Source organism: Phyllobates terribilis, unplaced genomic scaffold, assembly GCF_046119375.1.
Source record: "Phyllobates terribilis strain yellow unplaced genomic scaffold, ASM4611937v1 Scaffold_8__6_contigs__length_399053987, whole genome shotgun sequence".
NCBI lineage: Eukaryota > Metazoa > Chordata > Amphibia > Anura > Dendrobatidae > Phyllobates > Phyllobates terribilis.
Window position 1 is genome coordinate 177,157,214 of NW_027362768.1, and position 24,262 is coordinate 177,181,475.

Here is a 24,262-nt window from a genome sequence, read left to right on the forward strand (position 1 = left end):
TTCTTGTATATATATGGCAGAATTATAGTAGTTATATTATTATATATAGGGGCAATATTACTGCAGTTATACCATTTCACATAGAGTGCAGTATTTTATATATTTGTATATGGGGCAGTATACTTGTACATGGGGGCAATAGCAACGTAAATATTTTATTATACATATGGGCAGCTTTATGTTCGTTATATTATACACAGAGCAATATTATAGTAGTTATATTCTTCTACATAGGGCAGTATTATAGTAGCTGTATTCTAGTATATAGGGGGCAGTATTATAGTAACTCTATTCTAGTATATATGGGGCAGTATTATAGTAGCTCTATTCTAGTATATATGGAGCAGTATTATAGTAGTTATATTCTTGTACATGGGGGCAATATTATAGTAGTTATATTCTTGTACATAAGGGCAGTATTATAGTAGTTATATTCTAGTATATAGGGGGCAGTATTATAGTAGTTATATTCTTGTACATAGGAGCAGTATTATAGTAGTTATATTCTTGTACATAGTGGCAGTATTATAGTAGTTATATTCTAGTATATACGGGCAGTATTATAGTAGTTATATCGTTGTACATAGGAGCAGTATTATAGTAGTTATATTCTAGTATATAGGGGCAGTATTATAGTCATATCCTTATACATAGTGGGCAGTGTTATTGTAGTTAAATTCTTTTACACATGAGGCAGTATGATTGTGATTGATTCAAGGCTTGCTGAATGCATTTTATTCTTTTGTAAAAATGAGAAAAAAACTAAATTATAATGTTGCAATTTCACATTGCCTGATAAATGACTACTAGCTGCCATATGAATTAGGTATAGTGCATCTTATCAATGCAGAAGTGGGTAGCTACATTTATTCCTGCATTTTACACTAATCTGCAAAATAAGTACTTACACAGATGCTCAATGTGATGATGGGACTGCACATCCATATAAAATTGCACTTACGTTATGTTTACCAGTTATAAGAGTAAGGTTCCTTTCACACTGCGTTCTTGCCCACATTCAGTGGTCCCATCAGGGTTTGTGTCTGAACCCTCCACAAAACGGGATGCTGGTGTATACCACTGTAAAAATAAGAATAAAATAAAAAAAAGCCTCATGCTCACCTGTCCGAGGATGAAATAAGTGTCCCACGCTGTAATTCATCCAACTGCACACGCTGAAGAGCAGAGAATGACTTGCTGCAGCGAGGGAGCCCCTGATATGTGCTGAGCTCGGTGAGTGACAGGACACCGCTCATGAGCTCAGCACAGATCAGGGGCCCGCTCGCTGCAGCGAGTCACTCCATGTTCTTCAGCGTGTGCGATCGGATGGATTACAGCACGGGAAACTTATTTCATCCTCGGACAGGTGAGTATGAGTCTTTTTTTATTTTATTCTTATTTTTACAGTTGGAGAGAGCGGGAGGAGAATACTACTCTCAACATTGTCCCGTGCTGGTGCTGATCGCAGCGCAAGCAGGGGACAATGATGAGGGCAGTGTTCACAACCCTGTGCTTGGGAGCAGCGCTAACTGTACCACTAATTCCCATGCGCTGGTACATGTGATTCTGATGCGGCACACGGTTGCCACACAGGTAGACACGGACACACAGACACGGATATCTCTGGTACTGTTTTTTCTGGTACCGGAAATATCAGGACGTGTGAAACTGGCCTGAGTGTCTGCCTCCAGTAGGTGTATACGCCCAAGAATCATGCACGTCAGAGAACACATTGACTCTATTGGCAGGGCCGGCTCCAGGTTTTCGTGGGCCCCTAGGCGAAAGAGTCTCAGTGGGCCCCTTTAACAAATACCACAATTCATGATGCACAGATACGGCAGAGAAATATAGGTATAGTACAATGCCAAAGATTTCACTTTTTACATTATATGAGTGATATCTATTGTAAATTCTACAATAGCTCAGAAACCGGCGAATCCACGCAGCGCACAGTGCAAACCGGACAGTATAGTCCTCCATACAGTATTATGGACCCCATATATTGCTCTATTCAGTATAATGGACCCCATATACTGCTCCATACTGTACAGTGAGCTCCATATACTGCTCCATATAGAATAATGGGCCCCATATAGCGCTCCATGCAGAATAATGGGCCCCATATAATGCTTGATATCGAATAATGGACCCCATATATTGCTCCATAAAGTATAATGGGCCGCATATAATGCTCCATACAGAATAATGGACCCCATATAATGCCCTATATAATGCTCCATACAGCATAATGGGCCCAATATAATGCTCTATACTGAATAATGGGCCCCATATAATGCTCCATACAGTATAATGGGCCCCATATAATGCTCCATACAGTGTAATGGGCCCCATATAATGCTCCATACAGTATAATGGGCCCCATATAATGCTGCATACAGAATGGGCCCCATATATTGCTCCATACAGAATGAGCTCCATACAGAATGGGCCCCATATATAGCTCCATACAGCATGGGCCCTGTGACGAAACAGCTTCTAATCTTAATCAGCCAGACTTCTAGATTTGTTAAGCCAGGAGAAATACACTATTATCTTTCTGTTGACCTTTGAATGTATGTGTTTCTTTGGCTGGTCAAGAAGGACAGTGACTCAGTGTTTGGGAACAATGATGTTTGTTACTATACTAATTGCATATTATACTAAGCTAGCTAGTTTATTTACAAGAGCAGTGGGATTAGCTCAAACAATGAGACCTGAGTGAGCCCTGCACCTTTACCTCTGACCTGTGACTGATGACCTTAGCCACATATGTGAATATAAAAAAGTGTTTTTCTATCCTGCTGCAAAGAGAATTGAAAGGGAGAATCAAAGATCAGACACACTCTTCAGGAGAGTAGGTTGGTAGCATGGCTCAATCCAGAGAGATACAGATTTGGATTCTACATGATTCCGGCCTAATGGTATACTTCTTGACTGGTAGCTGGAAGGATACTTATCTGCTCCATTTACCATCAGAGAACCCATGGATACATTTGGGGAGACCAGGTTGGGACGATGAAGTCACCTGGCCCCATGGATATATTGTTTGGGATTACCAGGTGGGACCCTGCGGTCACCTGGAACCCATTGAGACATTCGGAGAAGCCAGATTGGGACCAGCCAGTTTTCTGGCCCCAATGAAACTGTTGGAGAGGCCAGGGTGGGACCCTCAGGTCTCCTGGCCTTGTACCTAAATGGACTGTCAGCTTCCTAAGCTTTTCCAGTATCTCCTCTCTGTGGGGGCCCGCCAAAAGTGGGGGGCCACTGGTTGAATTTAGTTGGCCCTGGAAGTCCCAAAGTTGCAGTTGGTCTATTCTCCGCTGGCCAGCAGAAGGATGAGACTGTGTAATGTTATACCATCTTGGGTATTTGCTAGGACTGTTCTATGTGTTTATTGTCCGTTTTGTGGTTCAATAAATTATTGCCACACTGTTTTACCCTCACCCTGTGTTGTCTGAGTAGTATTATACCCATGGAAGACCCCGGGTCTTCACAGGCCACATATATACAGTACAGACCAAAAGTTTGGACACACCTTCTCATTTAAAGATTTTGCTGTATTTTCATGACTTTGAAAATTGTGCATTCACTCTGAAGGCATCAAAACTATGAATTAACACATGTGGAATTATATACTTAACAAAAAAGTACGAAACAACTGAAAATATGTCTTATATTCTAGGTTCTTCAAAGTAGCCACCTTTTGCTTTGATGACTGCTTTGCACACTCTTGGCATTCTCTTGATGAGCTTCAAGAGGTAGTCACCGGAAAAGGTTTTCACTTCACAGGTGTGCCCTGTCAGGTTTAATAAGTGGGATTTCTTGTCTTATAAATGGGGTTGGGACCATCAGTTGTGTTGTGCAGAAGTCAGGTGGATACACAGCTGATAGTCCTACTGAATAGACTGTTAGAATTTGTATTATGGCAAGAAAAAAGAAGATAAGTAAAGAAAAACGAGTGGCCATCATTACTTTAAGAAATGAAGGTCAGTCAGTCCGAAAAATTTAAAAAACTTTGAATGTATCCCCAAGTGCAGTTGCAAAAACAATCAAGCGCTACAAAGAAATTGGCTCACATGAGGACCGCCCCAGGAAAGGAAGACCAAGAGTCACCTCTGCTTCTGAGGATATGTTTATCCGAGTCACCAGCCTCAGAAATCGCAGGTTAACAGCAGCTCAGATTAGAGACCAGGTCAATGCCACACAGAGTTCTAGCAGCAGACACATCTCTACAACAACTGTTAAGAAGAGACTTTGTGCAGCAGGCCTTCATGGTAAAATAGTTGCTAGGAAACCACTGCTAAGGACAGGCAACAAGCAGAAGAGACTTGTTTGGGCTAAAGAACACAAGGAATGGACATTAGACCAGTGGAAATCTGTGCTTTGGTCTGATGAATCCAAATTTGAGATCTTTGATTCCAACCATTGATTCTACATGCCTGGTTCCCACAGTGAAGCATGGAGGAGGAGGTGTGATGGTGTGGGGGTGCTTTGCTGGTGACACTGTTGGGGATTTATTCAAAATTGAAGGCATACTGAACCAGCATGGCTACCACAGCATCTTGCAGCGGCATGCTATTCCATCCGGTTTGCATTTAGTTGGACCATCATTTATTTTTCAACAGGACAATGACCCCAAACACACCTCCAGGCTGTGTAAGGGCTATTTGACCAAGAAAGAGAGTGATGGGCTGCTACGCCAGATGACCTGGCCTCCACAGTCACCAGACCTGAACCCAATCGAGATGGTTTGAGGTGAGCTGGATCGCAGAGTGAAGGCAAAAGGGCCAACAAGTGCTAAGCATCTCTGGGAACTCCTTCAAGATTGTTGGAAGACCATTTCCGGTGACTACTTTGAAGAACCTAGAATATAAGACATATTTTCAGTTGTTTCACACTTTTTTGTTAAGTATATAATTCCACATGTGTTAATTCATAGTTTTGATGCCTTCAGTGTGAATGTGCAATTTTCATAGTCATGAAAATACAGAAAAATCTTTAAATGAGAAGGTGTGTCCAAACTTTTGGTCTGTACTGTAGTTCCATACAGTATGAGCCCCATATATAGCTCCATACAGAATAATGGGCCCCATATAGTGCTTCATACAGTATGGGCCCCATATAATGCTCCATACAGAATAATGGACTCCATATAATGCTCCATACAGAATAATGGGCCTTGTATAATGCTCCATACAGAATAATGGGCCTCGTATAATGATGCTCCATACAGAATAATGGGCCTCGTATAATGCTCCATACAGTATGATGAGCCCCATATAATAGCATGCTCCATAAAGAATAATGGACCCCATATAATGCTCCATACAGTATAATGGGCCCCATATAATGCTCCATACAGTATAATGGGCCCCATATAATGCTCCATACAGTATAATGGGCCCCATGTAATGCTCCATACAGTATAATGGGCCCCATATAATGCTCCATACAGTATAATGGGCCCCATATATTGCTTCATACAGAATGGGCCCCATATATTGCTTCATACAGAATGGGCCCCATATATTGCTTCATACAGAATGGGCCCCATATATTTCTCCATACAGAATGAGCCCCATATAATGCTCCATACAGAATAATGAGCCCCATATAATGCTACATACAGAATAATGAGCCCCATATAATGCTCCATACAGAATAATGGGCCCCATATAATGCTCCTTACAGTATAATGGGCCCCATATAATGCTCCTTACAGAATAATGGGCCCCATATAATGCTCCATACAGAATAATGGGCCCCATATAATGCTCCATACAGAATAATGAACCCCATATATAGGTCCATACAGAATAATGAACACCATATATAGCTCCATACAGAATGGGCCCCATAAATTGCTCCATGCATTTAAAAAAAATAAATACTCCCCTTACCTTGATCTCCGTTGCAGTGCTCCGGACTCCTTCAGCGTCTTCCCACTCTGCACTGTCACTGCTCAGAGCAGAGGGTGCGCTGTAGTGACGTCATTGCGCCCTCTGCCCTGAGAGTCAGAAGACGTGGAAGACACCGGAGCTGCGGAGGAACAGGGAGAGGTGAGTATTGCAACTGCTGGGGCCCTAAGCAAGCGAGGGGGCCCACTCGCGGGTGCTGGGACCAAGCTCCCTCTACTCACTGGCCCCATAGCGTATCGGTCTCCCCAATGCCGAGTGGCCTCCCCCTGCTTGCTCAGGGCCCCATAACTAGCCCGGGTGCGCTGGGTTGTGATGCCGTCCCTGTCTGTCGGCATCATTATAGTTTATTGCCCCAACAGTGCATAAGCCCGAATCCCGGTTTGCGGAGGGTTCTGACGTAAGACCCCACGGGACCACTGAATATGGGCAAGAACACAGTGTGAAAGGAACCTAAAGCTCTAAATATTTTCTTTGTGGCCAGTATCGTTGGTTCCAATTGGTATGACACTATGAGCATATGAACATTGCTTTGCTTTTTATAGGAAAAGCATGGGATTCTTTGAGCACTGTTTGGCAGTAAGAGTAACAGTATTGCAGATTGTGGGTATTAAGGGATCAATGAGTTACCAGGGGTAAAGACACTTGAAATGAAAGGGGCAACGGCGCTAAGGTAAGGCCCACTTAATGGGATCATCTGGGGCTGGCTCTAATTAGAGCTCTTCATGGGGCAAAGACACGAAAGGGGACATCTGGACAAGCACACACTATTATGGGAGATTCTCTGATCTCATTTTTAAGGACTGCAACAATTAATGCTAAAACATTTTCCCAGAAAAATATGAACATAATTCACAAATTTTAGGAAAATGCTCTTGAAAGGTTTTGTACCCTGTGACAGTCTGTAGTCTTTGCTGTGAATGTAAAATCAGACCCCTGAATATAAACCTGGCACATATCCGCCTCCCTGTCACATAGAACCACTGATTCTCCACAGAGCAGAACCGAGCCCTTCTGAATAATCCGTTACACATTGCTGAGAGCTGGTGACCTGTAAGCCGCTCGTGCTTTGTACCATTCAAGGCATTTAGCAGCCTCATACAGACTACGTGGTAATAGTTTAATGATAGTATCGCTGCCGGAGACCAATCCATTCTTTATTATGGATTTATAACACATATGCTTTGGCGGCAAGCTGGAAGTGATGGTGAGCCTCCTCCAGTTGCTTGACATATTGGCAGGCTGAGAAAATCATTCTTTGGATAATGGTAATTCCATTTTCTGGTGCTAAACAGGACAGGACAGGTTGTGCTAGATTTTTTGACATAAAAAATATAAATGCTAAATGAGAAAGTTATAAAACATCAGATGTTCACAAAAACTATTCTTATTTTTTTTAAAGAAACCATCCCTTGCCTATTTAATAACTCCAAATTGGCATACATTAAAAAATCATATTGAAAGCATACCACCACCCACACACCATTGTTAATGCTAAACATATGCCCATACCCAAACCATTGCCCATACTCAACATACCAATGGCCAAACCAAGCCATTGCCCATACTCAACATACCACTGCCCATACCAAAACCATTGCACATAATATACAACTATCCAAACCAAGCCAATGCCCATTCTTAACAAAGCACTGTTCATAGCAAAACCTTTGCCCATACTCAACATTCCACTACCAAACCATGCCACTGCGCAAATGAAGCCTTTGCCCATACTTAACATACCGATGGCTAAACCAAGCCACTGTCCATTCTCAACAAACCACTGTTCATACTCAAACAATTGTCTATACTCAACATCCATGACCCAGATTCAACATTCTACTGCCAATACCAATACACAAGTCACTGACTGTTCTCATTGCCCTTAGCTAAACTATTGCCTTTAGTTATCAAACCACCATCCATACTAAAACCACTGCGTACACTCTACAAACCAGTCCTTACCCAAACCACTGCCTATACTGAGCAAACCACCACCCATATCCAAACTATTGCTCGTACTCAACAAATCACTGCACATAACCAAACTACTGCCTGTGCTCAAGAAATCATTGCACATACCCAAACAATTGCCCTACTGAATATATCACTGCCCGTACCCAAACTAATGCCTATACAATATGTTATAGACTAAGTGAGGTGGATTTTCTAAGCTATAAGTTAGGGTGAATAGATAGAAGCTGAGGTACTGGACTTGCCAGAAGGCACAAGGGACAGCAAGGACCAGAAGAGCCGAATATGCAGGACGACAGGTGGATCTGCAGAGCTGGAAGTACTAAATGCAGCAAAGCCAAATGTGCGAACAGCATAAGAGTAGCAGAGTGTGGGCAATCTGGTACCTTGTTGCAGGAGTGCAATAACACACAGGAAAAGCAGAGTTGTGAGTGCAGAGAACACCAAGAATAGCTGAGACAAGTTAGTGATCAAGTATCTTGACTCAGCAGAATTGTTAGCATAGTTGTAGGTGGAAAGAGCAGAGCTGTGAGTGCGGACAGCACCAAGAATAGCTGAGACAAGTTAGTAATCAGGTATCTTGATTCAGCAGAATTGATGGTTTTAACAGCACCAGAGTTGGTAGAGAAGACTTGATTATCAGGTACCTTATTAGCATAGTTGCAGGTGAAAATGCAGAGTTGTGAGTGCGGACAGCACCAAGAATAGATTAGATCAGTTAATTATGAGCTGTCTTGATTCAGCAGAGTTCAGGGTGTGACAGCACCAGGAATAGCTGGTATTGGTTGCTGGGTCAGTCAGGACAGAGCACCTGAGAAGAAATTTAGATACCTGACTGAAGCAGAGACAATTGGAAAGTGATGCTTGACTCCTGGAAAGCACGTGGCTGCAGAGTGCACTACTACCTGAATACTCAGACCACCTGAGTCAGCCTCAGACAGGCTCAGATGAAGATATGAAGGGTGTATGCCGGGTTACCACAATAACTCATCCCAGACAAGCACAGAAGGAGCCAGCTGTGGGGGAAGAAAGGATGTAAGCCTGGAGTCGGGGCAGGTGAGTAACACCATTTATAACCAGCTACTGCCCATACTCAAACCATTGCTCATACTCAATAACCCATTGCCCACACCCAAATCACTGTCTATACTCAAGATGCCATTGCACTTACCCAAACCACTATCTATACTCAACATACCACTGTAGTGTCCCACCTTACTTTGTCCAGTTCCCTTCCTGCTAAACAATAGGTAGGTCACAGAGTGCCCACCTACGCCATGTTTTTACTGCTTGCACTGTTGAGTTTCCATATCCTATAAAGTAGAAAGACATTTCCCATCTATTACAAAAAATTTCCATGAAAAAAAATAATGAACCCCAAAAACAGTAATTCATGGGCAGCACGGTGGCTCAGTGGTTAGCACTGTTGCTTTGCAGCGCTGGGGTCCTGGGTTCAAATCCTCCAAAGGACAACATGTGCAAGGAGTTTGTATGTTCTCTCAGTGTTTACGTGGGTTTTCTCCAGGTTCTCTGGTATCCTTCCATAAGCCAAAGACATAGTAATAGGGAATTTAGATTCTGAGCCCCAATGGGGACAGTGATGATGTCTGTACAGAGCTGCTGAATATGATGGCTCTATATAAGTGAGGAAAATAAAAAAATATGACTAGAGGAGGATAAAGGCAATCAGCAGCACAGTAGAACTAGATTACAGTATGCTTTGGGCTTTGTCCTCATACTCACAGACCCCCAACTGTGACAGTGTGTAGAATTACATAATAGAGTTTCACAGCTCTTCCTGATCCGATTGGAAATAGAAGAAATAGTTAATTATTTACTGACCTGATGGAAGATGTACACAACTACAGATGGAAAACTTCTGCTGCATCTCAAGGTATTCAGTTGGAATACTTACAGTCAAATCTGCATAAAATATTCCCCATCTAAAAAAATAATTCCCCTTCACACCTCCATAGAAATCTAGAACTGCTCACTAAGGAGATAAAAGATTTTAGGGCAAGTCTTAGACGGTGATGCAAACAAACTGTGATGATACATGTATGATCGCAGCTGTAATATGAGGATTATTATATTTTCTATAATATTATCATGGTAAATTTTATTTACTTTTTCTTTTTTTTGGTTCCCCTCCCCCTTGCCCTAATATACACAATAACTTGAGTCAGGGGCGGACACAGACTGTAGTGGGCCCCTGTGCAAGAAATTTTTTGGGCCCCCCCCCCTGCGCTTCATAAGGCAACAAAGTTATCTAAACATAACCCCCCCCATGTGCATCTCTCGCCCCCCCATGTGCAGCTCTCATCCCCCCCATGTGCAGCTCTCATCCGCCCCATGTGCAGCTCTCATCCCCCCCATGTGCAGCTCTCATCCCCCCTGTGCATCTCCCATCCCCCCCGTGCATCTCTCATCCCCCCCATGTGCATCTCTCATCCCCCCCATGTGCATCTCTCACCCCCCCATGTGCATCTCTCATCCCCCCCATGTGCATCTCTCACCCCCCCATGTGCATCTCTCATCCCCCCCATGTGCATCTCTCATCCCCCCCATGTGCATCTCTCATCCCCCCCACTCCTAGTTAACTACTTGTATTTAAAACAAATAAAACTTGTTATACTTACCCCCATGCGATCCCTGCAGAATCCTGGCGCTCGTCCACGTCGCTGCCACCAGACGGTGCCACATGCATAGCCATCAGCTTTTGTTTTGGCCAAAAGATTTTTAAAGCCGCCACCACGATAAGGTAGACTCTTCTGGCAGGGCCCTACTCTAACCTATTAAAATTTTCTTAAAATATCCAATACTCTTTTTAGATATATTTTTATTTAGTTTTCTTTAAGGGAATGTGTCATATACATTTTTTTTTAAAATGACCAATAATACCACATACAGGGAATACCGCCACACCATGACCAGACCACATATTACCACAACATAGTGACCGAATAATACCACACAGAAGGGGGAAAAACTGCCACACCATGACCAGACCACATATTACCACCACATTACTAATATTACCACCACATTACTAATATTACCATAAGTGTCATTATGCACGGGAGCTCTATACATGGTATGTATAATGTAAGTGTCCAGGTAATCTAGTGATCACCAGTGACATTATACACAGGAGCTCTGTATATAGTGTCAGTGTACAGGTAATACAGTGATCACCAGTGACATTATACACAGGAGCCCGGTACATAGTATATAGTGTAAGTGTACATGTAATACACTGACTCACTGGTGACGTCTCTAGGTGAAGTCCTTCAGCTACGCTTTTCTCCTTCATCCAGCACAGACCGCCATTACGTCTTCCAGCCAGGACTCGTCTCTGCATAAAATAACACAGTTATCTAGAGCACATTCCCCAACTTCTACATTACGCAGCTGAATACAGACGTGTATCCACCATCAATATATGGTTAGTTATTATACAACCTACCATTCCAAATATAAATTGTAATCCACCACGGTGCCCCCATTAACTGTAAATAGGCACTTAATATATAATTTAATTAGAACCTCTACTCTTTCCGCCAATTTGTTACCAGTTACACTCCTGCATCCGCAACGCCCCCTACTCTATACTTCCTGCTCCCCGCATTCATTATTTACATGCACCCCCTGCCCCAATTCATTATATCATGTCCTGCTCTCCCCACCCCATCCACCCCATCATCATTTATCATTTACTGTCCCCCACCCCACATTCATTATGTGCAGCTCATTATCCCCCTACTCCCAATTCCCCCATGTGCAGCTCATTTTCTCCCAATTCCCCCATGTGCAGCTCTCACCCCTCCATGTGCACATCTCTCATCCCCCTCCCCCACATGTGCCCCTCTCTCATCCCCCTCCCCCACATGTGCACATCTCTCATCCCCCTCCCCCACATGTGCACCTCTCTCATCCCCCTCCCCCACATGTTCACCTCTCTCATCCCCCTCCCCCACATGTGCACCTCTCTCATCCCCCTCCCCCACATGTGCACCTCTCTCATTCCCCTCCCCCACATGTGCACCTCTCTCATCCCCCTCCCCCACATGTGCACCTCTCTCATCCCCCTCCCCCACATGTGCACCTCTCTCATCCCCCTCCCCCACATGTGCACCTCTCTCATCCCCCTCCCCCACATGTGCACCTCTCTCATCCCCCTCCCCCACATGTGCATCTCCCATTCCCCCCACTCCTAGTAAATTGTATTTAAAAAAAAAAAAAAAACTTGTTATACTTACCCCCATGCGATCCCTGCAGAATCCTGGCGCTCGTCCAAATCGCTGACACCAGGTTCTCCTGACTTCCGGTCATGTGACGGTGCCGTCACATGACCGGAAGTCAGGGGAATCATGAAAGCGCTGCCGCAGCAGCGCAGCGCTGAGATGTCCCGGCCCCGGCGCTTAGCATGGGGCCGGGGGCCCCATGAGGAGAGAGACGCACAAGAGGGGGGCCCCCAAGGGGGCCCCTACCGGCTGGGCCCCATACTGGAGTCAGGGCAGTCATGCCCTGATGGCGGCCCTGCTGGAGGCTGAAGGGGCCCCCTCTCCCTCGGGGCCCCCGTTCAATGAACCGGCTGCACGGGCGGTAGTTCCGCCCCTGACTTGAGTGTTCACACCACAAAAAGAGAATGTGTGAATTTGATGCCAGAAATAGATTGCCCACGTATCAAGCAGCCTTGGAGGATCTGCAAAATGTAATTGAATCAGAGGCTTTGTCTGGATAAAGTCGCCTGAGGTTATTCCTCAGTTTATATACTGTAGAAATACTTTGCAAAAATATATATTTATCCATTTATTCGTTCATCCATTAAATAAGTTGTCTTATCAAGACTTCCTTTGTCAAATGAATTAGTCAATCAGATAATAGTGCTAGAGGTAGCTGCGGCCATGCAGACATTTCCATAATATGGCCAATGATGGGTAAATACAATATACAAGGGTGACCATGAACACCAATGCACCTCCAGGTCAATACATGCCAAGGCCAGCTCATTGTTGGTGGATCCCTATCACAAAAAGAGGTGCAGAGAATGGTATGTCCTTTTACATTAAAGAAACACTCCTCCTCCCATCAAAATTTTTATCCTCTTACTATATTGTAGTCATCATATTGCATAGTACTGTGCATTTACAATTGCTTATTTTCCTCCTCTACCCAGCTAATTCTTCTGTTTTCCATTAGGTCTATGAGATCACGTGATTAAAAACAGACTAGCTGAATCCTTCTAAGTTCAATTGAACAGGAGGTCAGTTTTCCCTGTATGACTCATAGGTCACTGTAAAAGTCTATGACAAGGGGGAGGAGGAAGCAGCTGGGTCAGGAATTGAAGAGGGGAATGATTTCTGCAGGGACAAGAGACTTCCTGTTTCTACATAGAGCAGATAAAAGAGAATAATTAGCTGGGTAGAAGGGCAAAATGAGCAATTGTAAGTACACAGTTCTGTATAATGTGATGATTGCAATATATTAAGAGGATAAAAAACTTTGATGGGAGGAGGAGGAGGGCTTCTTTAATAGGATACACAAGCTAAGCTTCCTAAAGAAAAATAGGATATCTTGGAATAGTTTGGACAGCTGTGATATTGAACTCGGTATGCATTTTTTCTACCTCTAATGAACAGTGAACAGATTATGTTTATCGTTATTCTACATAAAGTGTGCACATACAGTGCATTACAGCCTGTACTAACCTAGAGCTACATCCTGTATTATACTCCAGAGCTGCACTCACTATTCTGCTGGTGTAGTCATTGTGTACATACATTACATTACTGATCCTGAGTTACATCCTGTATTATACTCCAGAGCTGCACTCACTATTCTGCTGGTGCAGTCACTGTGTACATACATTACATTACTGATCCTGTACTGATCCTGAGTTACATCCATTATTATACTCCAGAGCTGCACTCACTATTCTGCAGGTGCAGTCACTGTGTACATATATTACATTACTGATCCTGTACTGATCCTGAGTTACATCCATTATTATACTCCAGAGCTGCACTCACTATTCTGCAGGTGCAGTCACTGTGTACATACATTACATTACTGATCCTGAGTTACATCCTGTATTATACTCCAGAGCTGCACTCACTATTCTGCTGGTGCAGTCACTGTGTACATACATTGCATTACGTATCATGTACTGATCCTGAGTTACATACTGTATTATACCCCAGGGCTGCACTCACTATTCTGCTGGTGCAGTCATTGTGTGCATACATTACATTACTGATCCTGTACTGATCCTGAGCTACATCCTGTATTATACTCCAGAGCTGCACTCACTATTCTGCTGGTGCAGTCACTGTGTACACACATTACATTACTTATCCTGTAGTGATCCTGAGTTACAGCCTGTATTATACTTCACATGCAGAATAGTGAATGCAGCTCTGAAGTCACTGTGTACATACATTACGTTACTGATCCTGTACTGATCCTGAGTTACATCCTGTATTGTACTCCAGAGCTGCACTCACTATTCTGCATGTGAAGTCACTGTCTACACACTGTATCTAATACATCATTTATCCGGAACTAATTCTCAGTTATGATAAAAGAAAAATTCTTTTGAATGCAAAATTTCGTGTTGATTAATTTTATAATATTTATATGAATAGAGACCTAATAAATTGCATAATTCTGTCTGCATACAGCAGCCACTGGTTGGAGCTAGCAACTTATGGATTCATACAGCTCGTATTGAATTAAATGGAGCTGTATTTCTGTGGGAGCTGCATGTATTTGGTATGACAGCATCAGGTGAGTTAGAGAAGTAGTTCAGTGCTTGAATAAAAATAATTCCACATCTAGGAAATTGTCTCTAATCTTACATAAAGCTTTACAGAATAACAGTGAAAAATCTGTGTTTTCCATTATCCATTGGTGCTGGTAATTTCTATTCTGCTTTCAGAATTTTTTTTGTCATTTTCTTTTTAGTTACAAATGATATGTAATTATATCTTCATTACAGATTTGTTCCATTAAATGCACAAAAGGCTTGTGCCCATGTAAGAAGGCCACCTCTTAAGGGCTCCATAGCAGGATCTGTTATTAGAAGACCTATATTAGCTTTATACACACTCCTCACAGCAATCCATCTGGGAAAGAGGTTTTACAGTTGTTCCATAAAATCTTCAAAAGATCTAAAATATGTCATTTTCAAAGAGTTACACCCGGCTGCAGCCCTAAAATCTTTTTTCTAAATAAGAAAGGGTCTGTGCACAGGCGGAATCAGTGATAATGCTTTCTGCTGCTTTTTGCATTAATACCGAGGAGCTGTATACAAAAATTTTCCATATAAACAATATTGTGAGCATTCTTATGATAATTACTATTTGAGAACATGACTATTGGCACAGAACTTATGTCGCCAGGCGATGGAATGATGCAAGGTTACTTACAATTGGAAAACAAAGAAACAAAAACTTGATTTTTTTAAGAAAAAATTTTAAAGAAAATTTTTTTCCCTCTACAATTCAGTCTTAGGCACAAGTATAAATGTATTCCTTTATATTTTTGTCAAATGCTGTAAGTGCAGATAGTACTATGCCCTGGTCTCTCATGTAAAGTAGATCCCACTATGTCCTTGACTCTCACTGAAAATCATGTATGCTCATATAGTACTGCCTTACTCTCACTTGTTAAATGATGTAGGAAAAATTGTACTGCCACCCAATCGCACTGTCTCTGTATAAATAATGTAGGTACATATAGTGCCTGACTAAAAAAGAAAGACTGAGTGGCAGTACTATCTGTGTCTATATTATTTACAGAGTAAAACTGACTGGCAGTACTATCTGTGTCTACATTATTTTTTACAGAATATAGGCACAGATAGTACTGCCACTCAGTTTTACTCTGTAAATAATAGACACAGATAGTACTGCCACTCAGTCTTAAGCCCCCGTCTCGCATAGCGAGATCGCTAGCGAGATCGCTGCTGTGTCACAGTTTTGGTGATGCAACAGCGACCTCACCAGCGATGTCGCTATGTGTGACACTTTGCAACGATCAGGCCCCTGCTGTGAGGTCGCTGATCGCTGCAAAGTGTCCTGGACCATTTTTTGGTCGTTGCCCTCCCGCTGGTCAGCACACATCGCTGTGTGTGACCAGCGGGAGCAGCGATCAGGCTGGTAACCATGATAAACATCGGGTTACTAGGGGCACACGCGCACTTAGTAACCCGTTTATCATGGTTACCACTCTGCTACAGTGAGCGGGAGGTTATCGCTCACTTTAGCAGGCTCGTAACCATGATAAACAATGGGTTACTAGGTGCGCGTGTGCCCCTAGTAACCCGATGTTTACCATGGTTACCAGCCTGCTCCTGCTTCAGCAGGCTCGTAACCAGGAGCAGGACATCGTGGAAAGATTCTTTCCACGATGTCGCTGCTCCCCTGATCGTTAGTGAGCCTGCCTGTTTGACAGCTCACCAGCGACCACATAGCGACGCAGCAATGATCCCTGACAGGTCGCATCGTTGTCGGGATCGTTGCAGCCTCGCTAAGTGTGACGGGGCCTTTACTCTATAAATAATATAGGCACAGATAGTACTGCCACTCAGTTTTACTCTGTAAATAATATAGGCACAGATAGTACTACCACTCAGTCTTACTCTGTAAATATGTAAATATTATAGGCACAGATAGTGCTGACTTTCTTTTGTCTATATAAATAAAATAGATATAGTACTACATCCCTGTCTTACTCTGTAAACAATATCGGCACAGATAATGCTGCCTCTCTGTTTTTCTATTTAGATTATGCAGATGATCTCTACCTGTAAATAATATACTGTATGCACAGATAGTACTGCCTCAGTTTTTATTTTTAATGATGTACGGTACAGAGAGTACTGCCTTTCTGTATTTTCATCTAATAGGTCTAGGTACAGATAATGCTGCTTCACTGTCTTTCTTTGTAAACAGTATAGCTGTAAGGGCTCGTTCAGATGAGCACATTATATGAACATGTGCTGTGTATGGTGGCTAATGGTCACGTAGTCGATGGAAGGTATGTATCACAGAGATGGCTGGTCTCTGTGATGTAGCCCGGTGTATTTTCTCTAGTGTACGCACGCACTAAGAGGATTAATTGGTGCACCTGGGACCGGGTTACAGGTAGCTGTGAAGAGTTGGGTGGGTTTAGCTACCCACATACCTCACCTCTGGGTGTGGTTAACATCCTTTATAATGGAGGCTGTTGTTTGTCACATGGTCTGTGGTTGGAGGGAGAAGGCCTCCTGTATGTTGTCTCCAGACTGAGCTGTGTGCTGGATGCTTAGCAACTTGTGTGACCACAGGTCCAGTTTACCAGAGACTTTGCTAAAAGGACTGCCTTTCTTTTACTTTTGCCTGGACTAAAGGCTGTTTGTTTGCATTTTTCTTTTGACGGTTTATGAAGCTAATAAACCGCTATGGACATTTAAAGGAACATGCCTCCTTTTTATCTCTCATCGCACATGAGTGAGTACAATCCCTACAATTGGTGGAGAATATGGGCTGCATTCCCTGCAGATACGTGTGACTGCTACAGGTAGGACTCCATGTCCTGGGTGAAGGCCGCCAGCCATCAGGGAACACCTGGCAGCATGGAGGAGCTAATAAAACAACTGGTGCAGGCTAATCTCCAGCAGCATCAACAGCAGCAGCAGCAGTGGCAACAGCAGCAGATGCAGCACAAACAGCAGATGGAGCTCCTAGCCGAAGTGATCCGTGGCAGGGCAACATCACCACCCCCAAGTCCAGGTGATGATTGACACGTCAGGAAGACAGTAAGGAGAGCATTACAGAAAATGACCCCTGTGGATGACATAGAGGCCTTCCTGACTGTGTTTGAAAGGCTCGCCGAGAGGGAGAAACTTCCGCCAGAGCAGTGGGCCAAGGTGCTGGTGCCATACTTGACGGGGGAGCCCCAGAAGGCCTACTATGACTTGGCTTTACAGGACGCCAAGGAGTATGGTAAACTCAAGACCGAGATTCTGGTGTGCTTCGGGGTGACGATGACTGTCAGGGCACAACGGGTCCACCGCTGGGCGTATTACCGTTCCCAAATGTTTGACCTTTTGCACCTGGTCAAAAAATGACTGCAGCTGTAGTCCTCTACTCCTGCGCAGATGGTAGAGTAAGTGGTAATGGACCGGATTGTGCATGGCCTGCCAAGGCCTATACAGACCTGGGTTACTCAGGGTGATCCCGGGGATGCTGATGAATTGATTGGACTGGTCAAGAGATACCAGGGGGTCGAGGGTTCCTTGGGAAGGCAGCCCACTCCATACTGGGGGTCCCAACAGAGGGCGGAGGCCCAAAAGGGGATGGGGCATCCAAGGTCCAAAGGGGCAGGGGATGTGATGCCCAAGGTCCCTTCGGGTGAGGTCATTTGCTGGAGGTGCCACGGCCCAGGCCACATAGCCACCCGTTGTCCCCTGACTCACGAGCAGATGGACTGCAGCATAGGACGCCGCTGTTCTTATTACGCGTATCCGGCCTGCAGTGTGAACTGTCCACCCAGCGAGGGGCCACAAGCGTGTCCTGTGAAAGTGAACGGGCAGCAGGTAATGGCGCTGCTAGACTCCGGGAGTCTGGTGACCCTTGTGAGGGCCATTTTTCCTCTCCAACTGATCCCGGGAAAAAAAGTTGGCGTACGGTGCATTCATGGCAATGCTAAGGACTATCCGATGGCCAGAGTGGACATTGAAACGGCCCATGGTACTGAGTCCCACAAGGTCGGTGTCGTTTGGGACTTGTTGCACCCTATCATTATAGGCCGGGACTTTTGTATACTTTGTGATCTGTGGGGGAAGGGTTCAGAGTCAGAATGGTTTCCCTTTTGTGTTCTTGTGGGGGATGAGGAGGTAGTGCCCCCTGAGTCTGAGATCCCTGAGTTAGGGGTGACCAGCGAGAATTTTGGGTTTGCCCAACATTGGGACCTAACTCTGAAGGAAGCCTTTAATAATGTCACTGTCATAAATGTGGTTGCACAGGAGCCTGGGGCTGACACAAGGTTTCCCAATTTTATGATGAGTGGGGAATTGTTGTACTGGGTCACGAAAGTGAGGGAGGAGCGCGTGGAGCAGTTAATAGTGCCGGGGCCCTAAAGGAGGAAGGTGTTGGACATGGCCCATTCACATGTCTTGGGGGGACATCTGGGAGTGGAAAAAACATAGGAACGGATCGTGCAAAGGTTCTATTGGCCCGGATGTCACCGGGAAATCTTAAAGTATTGCAGGTCTTGCCCTACGTGTCAGTTAACTGCCCCCCACCTCTCACTTTTGAAGTCCCCTTGTGCCATTGCCCATTATTGAAGTGCCCTTTGAGAGAATTGCTATGGACTTGGTCGGTCCCCTGGTTAAATCTGCTCGCGGGCATCAATATATATTGGTTATCCTGGACTATGCCACATGCTATCCTGAAGCGATTCCACTGAGAAACTCCTCCGCAAAGAGTATGGCCCGCGAGTTGGTCCACGTTTTTTCCCGAACAGGCTTACCAAAGGTGATCCTGACTGACCAGGGAGCTCCCTTTATGACAATGGAGAAGAAAAAATATCCTCAACATCAGTATATATAAGGTCCCTCATACTTGAATATATAACCTATAGAGCACCAAGAAGGAGTACCAGGCACAAAGTTAATATAAAAAATATAAATTTTATTATGAAACTATTAAAAGCTGCCAAAATAGCAAAATAAAGACAAACAGTATGCAAACAAACTAGCAGCTAATAGGGGGCAGCTCTGATGCTACCACTATATAGTATTAGGTCAACACTAGTGTAGAGCGAGTATGTTCTGTTCCGAGTATGCTCGGGCCGAGCTCCGAGTATTTACAGCTACTCGGTGATATGTTTGAATCACTCCCGTGTGCATGATTTGCAACTGTTTGACAGCTTTATTACATGTGAGGAATGTGTAAGAAATAGACATTCCTCACATGTATTAAAACTGTCAAACAGTCGCAAATCATGCACACGGGAGCGATTCAAACATATCACCGAGCAGCTGTAAATACTCGGAGCTCGGCCCGAGCAGCTGTAAATACTCGGAGCTCGGCCCGAGCATACTCGGCGAAAGGGTTAACAGAACATACTCGCTCAACACTAGTCAACACCACTTATAATAAAGTACTGTTTGGTAGAAGTATTCCACAGCTGCCTTAGTCAAAACAGTAGTGTGTGGCCATTTCTACACACTAGATTCTCCAATATTGCCTTAATATAAATAGCATGCATATAGGAAATGGTCACAGTCTCACAGTCTATAATTGCAAGCACCTTCCTGTACTCTCAATTTATAGACAAATACAGCAACAGGACATATCACTCTTTACCTGTAGCCATGGTGGACCTGTCGTGGAAGCCAACAGAGCTGGATCCCCCTTATGCTCTGATGCGTTTCACTGCACACAGCAGTTTCATCAGGAGGTCCCTTTACTACTCCCTTTATGAGTAAGGTGAAGAGGGAGTTATGCAAAGTCCTGCAAATCTCCCAACTGAGGGCTTCAGTATACCATCCTCAGACAGATGGCCCTGTGGAAAGGTTTAATAAGACTCTGAGAAGTATGCTGAGGAAGGCCGTAGAAAAGGAGAGTAGAGACTTGGACTATTTCCTACCGTATCTGTTGTTTTCCAACCGAGAGGTTCCACAGGCCTCTACGGGGTTCTCACCATTCAAACTCCTGTATGGCCGACATCCGCGGGGTCTCCTGGATGTCGCAAAGGAAACCTGGGAAGCTGAGGTCACACCCTACAGGAACGTCATCGAGCACGTCGCTCTGATGCAGGAAAGGATTGCAAAGGTGATGCCCATCATAAAGGAACATCTCCTCCAGGCTCAAGAAGCTCAGATCAGGGTCTACAACCCGTCAGCCAGAGCGAGGCAATTCAGTCCGGGAGACCGAGTCCTTGTGCTAATTCCTACGGTGGAGAGTGAGTTCTTGGCCAAATGGCAAGGGCCGTATGAGGTGGTGGAAAAAATTGGTGAAGTGAGCTGCAAGGTTCATCAACTGAGACGACGTAAGCCGTACCAGATATACCAAGTCAACCTCATCAAGCCCTGGCAAGACAGAGAGGCTGTGGAAGTTCCATGCTTGCTGGGCAAGCCAGAAGGTGACTTTGGAGGAGTCGCAATAGTGGAAATGCTAACGAAGGGTCAGAAACAGCAATTTCAGTAGTCGGTACAGAAGAACAGGGATCTGTTCTCGGAATTGCCGGGCTGCACAGAGATCATAGAACACGAGGTTCTGACGGAGCCACATGTGCGGGTTAACTTGAAGCCCTATCGGATACCTGAGGCCCGACGAGAGTTGAGCTCCAAAGAGGTGGCTCGTATGCTGAAGCTTGGGGTCATTGAGGAATCCAAGAGCGGGTGGTCGAGCCCGATTGTCCTGGTCCCAAAGGCAATGGTGAATGGAGGTTCTGCAATGACTATTGGAAGTTGAATGAGGTCTCCAAGTTCGATGCATATCCCATGCCACTCGTCGATGTGTTGATCGAGCGACTTGGGCCAGCAAGGTACATAACCACCTTGAATTTGACTAAGGGTTAGTGGCAGATCCCCATGGCACAGGGAGCCAAAGAGAAGACTGCATTTTCTACGCCGGACGGATGCTTCCAGTATGTCCGGATGCCGTTTGGACTGCAGGGGGACCCTGCCACCTTCCAGAGAGCTATGGATCGAATCCTTGCTCCCTATAAGCAATACGCCGCAGCATACCTGGACGATATTGTTATCTTCAGCCCGGACTGGGAGAGTCATCTGAAAAAGGTCCAGGCAGTGTTTGATGCTCTAAGGAAGGTGGAGTTTTCAATAAACTCAAAGAAATGTGCCATGGGGAAAGAAGAAGCCAAATACCTGGGTTATGTAGTTGGCAGAGGCGAGATGAAACCCCAAATCAGTAAAGTGAAGGCAATCCAAACCTGGCTAAGACCACTTTCAAAAAAGCAGGTTAGAGCTTTCCTGGGGATCGTGGGATACTACAGGAGGTTCATCCCAAACTTCGCGATGATGTCCGCACCCCTGACTGACCTCCTTAAGGGGACAAAATCAGCCATGGTCAAGTAGACTGCAGAGGCGGAGACGGCCTTTCAAGAGATGAAAGTGGCTCTGTGTAGGCAACCGATCCTGGTTGCCCCCGACTTCAAGAAAGAGTTTATTCTCCAGACAGATGCCTCAGATGTCGGTTTAGGAGCAGTCCTTTCCCAGGAGATAGATGGGGAGGAGCACCCTGTCCTCTACCTGAGTAGAAAGCTGTCCTCCTGCGAGAAAAATTATTTGGTCATAGAGAAGGAGTGCTTGGCCATAAAGTGGGCGGTGGACATGTTGCGGTACTATCTGTTAGGTTGAAAATTTAGATTAGTATCTGACCATTCCCCACTCAGAAACAAAGGGAAAAAATGCCAGGGTCACCCGCTGGTTTTGTTTTTGTCCTACAGGACTTCAACTTCCAGGTAGAAAATAGAGCAGGGAAGCTACATGGTAATGCCGATGCCCTCTCGAGAATCCCGTCTGGTAGTAGAAGGTGCCAATCCCCATGGCTTTAGGCAGAGGGAAGGTATGTAAGGTGGCTAATGGTCGCGTAGTCGATGGGAGGTTTGTATTACAGAGATGGTTGGTCTCTGTGATGTAGCCCTGTGTATTTTCTCTAGTGCACGCACGCACTAAGAGGACTAATTGGTGCTCCTGGGACCGGGTTACGGGTAGCTGTGAAGAGTTGGGTGGGTTTAGCTACCCACATACCTCACCTCTGGGTGTGGTTAACATCCTATATAATGGAGGCTGTTGTTTGTCACATGATCTGTGGTTGGAGGGAGAAGGCCTCCTGTATATTGTCTCCAGATTGAGCTGTGTGCTGGATGCTTAGCAACCTGTGTGACCACAGGTCCACTTTACCAGAGACTTTGCTAAAAGAACTGTCTTTCTTTTACTTTTGCCTGGACTAAAGGCTGTTTGTTTGCATTTTTCTTTTGACGGTTTATGAAGCTAATAAACCGGTATGCACATTTGAAGGAACATGCCTCCTTTTTGCCTCTCATCGCACCTGAGTGAGTACAATCCCTACAGCTGTCAGAGTAAAAATCAGACCGCATGTAATTATTATTAACCTAGAAAATTATATTTATTCAGGTACATTTTAAAATGTTGATGTATAAATACAGATGTCACACGGATGTCATGTGGTAGTAAGATATGGACACATGGATGGCACATGGATGAAATACGAATAACAATATGGACAAGTTTTTTGGATAAAAGTTAGACGATTCTTCATATGCTCGTCTGAGCCCAGCCTGAGGGTTGCAAGGCCTAATGTGTCTTGTTGCAGCCCTAGATAATAGTGAAATGGGTTCCTCAGGATGTGTGTATGTTCTTGTTAACCTCTGTAGATGTTTCCCTCTATGGCCGCAAACTTCTAGATGACACAATAGCCCAGAGTGCACGATTGTGACAAGAAAGAAGGGAACTTCACAAACATAAACTTAATTTTACTGTGGAACTTGTTGAATCATATATACCACGTAAAATAAACTGTAAATAGCTGAGGATAAATTATAATCCTCCACAGGTGTGTTGCTACAATTTAAGATTTTTCCTGTGCAGCTCAATGCAATTCCTCTATATAAGTGATTTACATGAAATTGTCATATGCGCCACTGCTACGTTGATGAGTGAAGTGGTTGAAAGTGAATGCATATGGTTACCTGGTTCATGTTTAACTCTGCATGGTTCTGTAGCGCCCCGAGGGTTCGGCCGCTACAGGGGTATTGCACCTCTGCCAGAGGTGTGATATTCCACTCCCGGGTAAGGATGGTGTGTGGACCAGGGCTCAGTTAGCTGCATACAGCACACTCACCCCATTTCCGAGGGACAGTTCAACGGTGCTCCCTTTAGACAGAAATGCAGGCACGACAGACCATGTCCCTGGCTGGAGTGGGGAGGGGGGAGGAATACCCAGTGATGTAGGAGCAGATAGGGGACGGTTTCTGAGCATAGGTAGGAGCCCATTGGTTGCAAGTCACCTGGGCTTATACACAGAGAGGGAGGTATAAGAGGTGGGCACCATCTTAGAACAGTGTTCAGTCTGAGAGAGGAAGTGACAGAGCAGGGCCTCTGTGGAGCTCTGCTCCGGAGGCGGGCCTAGCCTGTGAGGCCAGAGCCAGCAGAAAAGACAGGAACAGAAAGGAAAGGAAGAAAGCAACAGAACACCAAGAGAGGCCCAGAGACACGAAGGCAGAAGGAACCCCAAAGGCCCAGGAGATTGCGAGTGACGGGTTGGCAGAACAGGGTACCGGATCCCAAGTTGGTGGAGGCGACTAATCCTCAGCCAAGGACCGGCGGTCGCGATCAT

At 44.7% G+C, this 24,262-nt stretch overlaps 1 protein-coding gene across 1 annotated transcript in view; it reads left to right on the top strand.

The window, feature by feature from the left end:
* The window catches only part of PDE4B (phosphodiesterase 4B), a 570,792-nt gene that overhangs the window by 36,266 nt on the left and 510,264 nt on the right, over window positions 1-24,262 (top strand). The gene's annotated exons all lie outside the window — the stretch shown is intronic.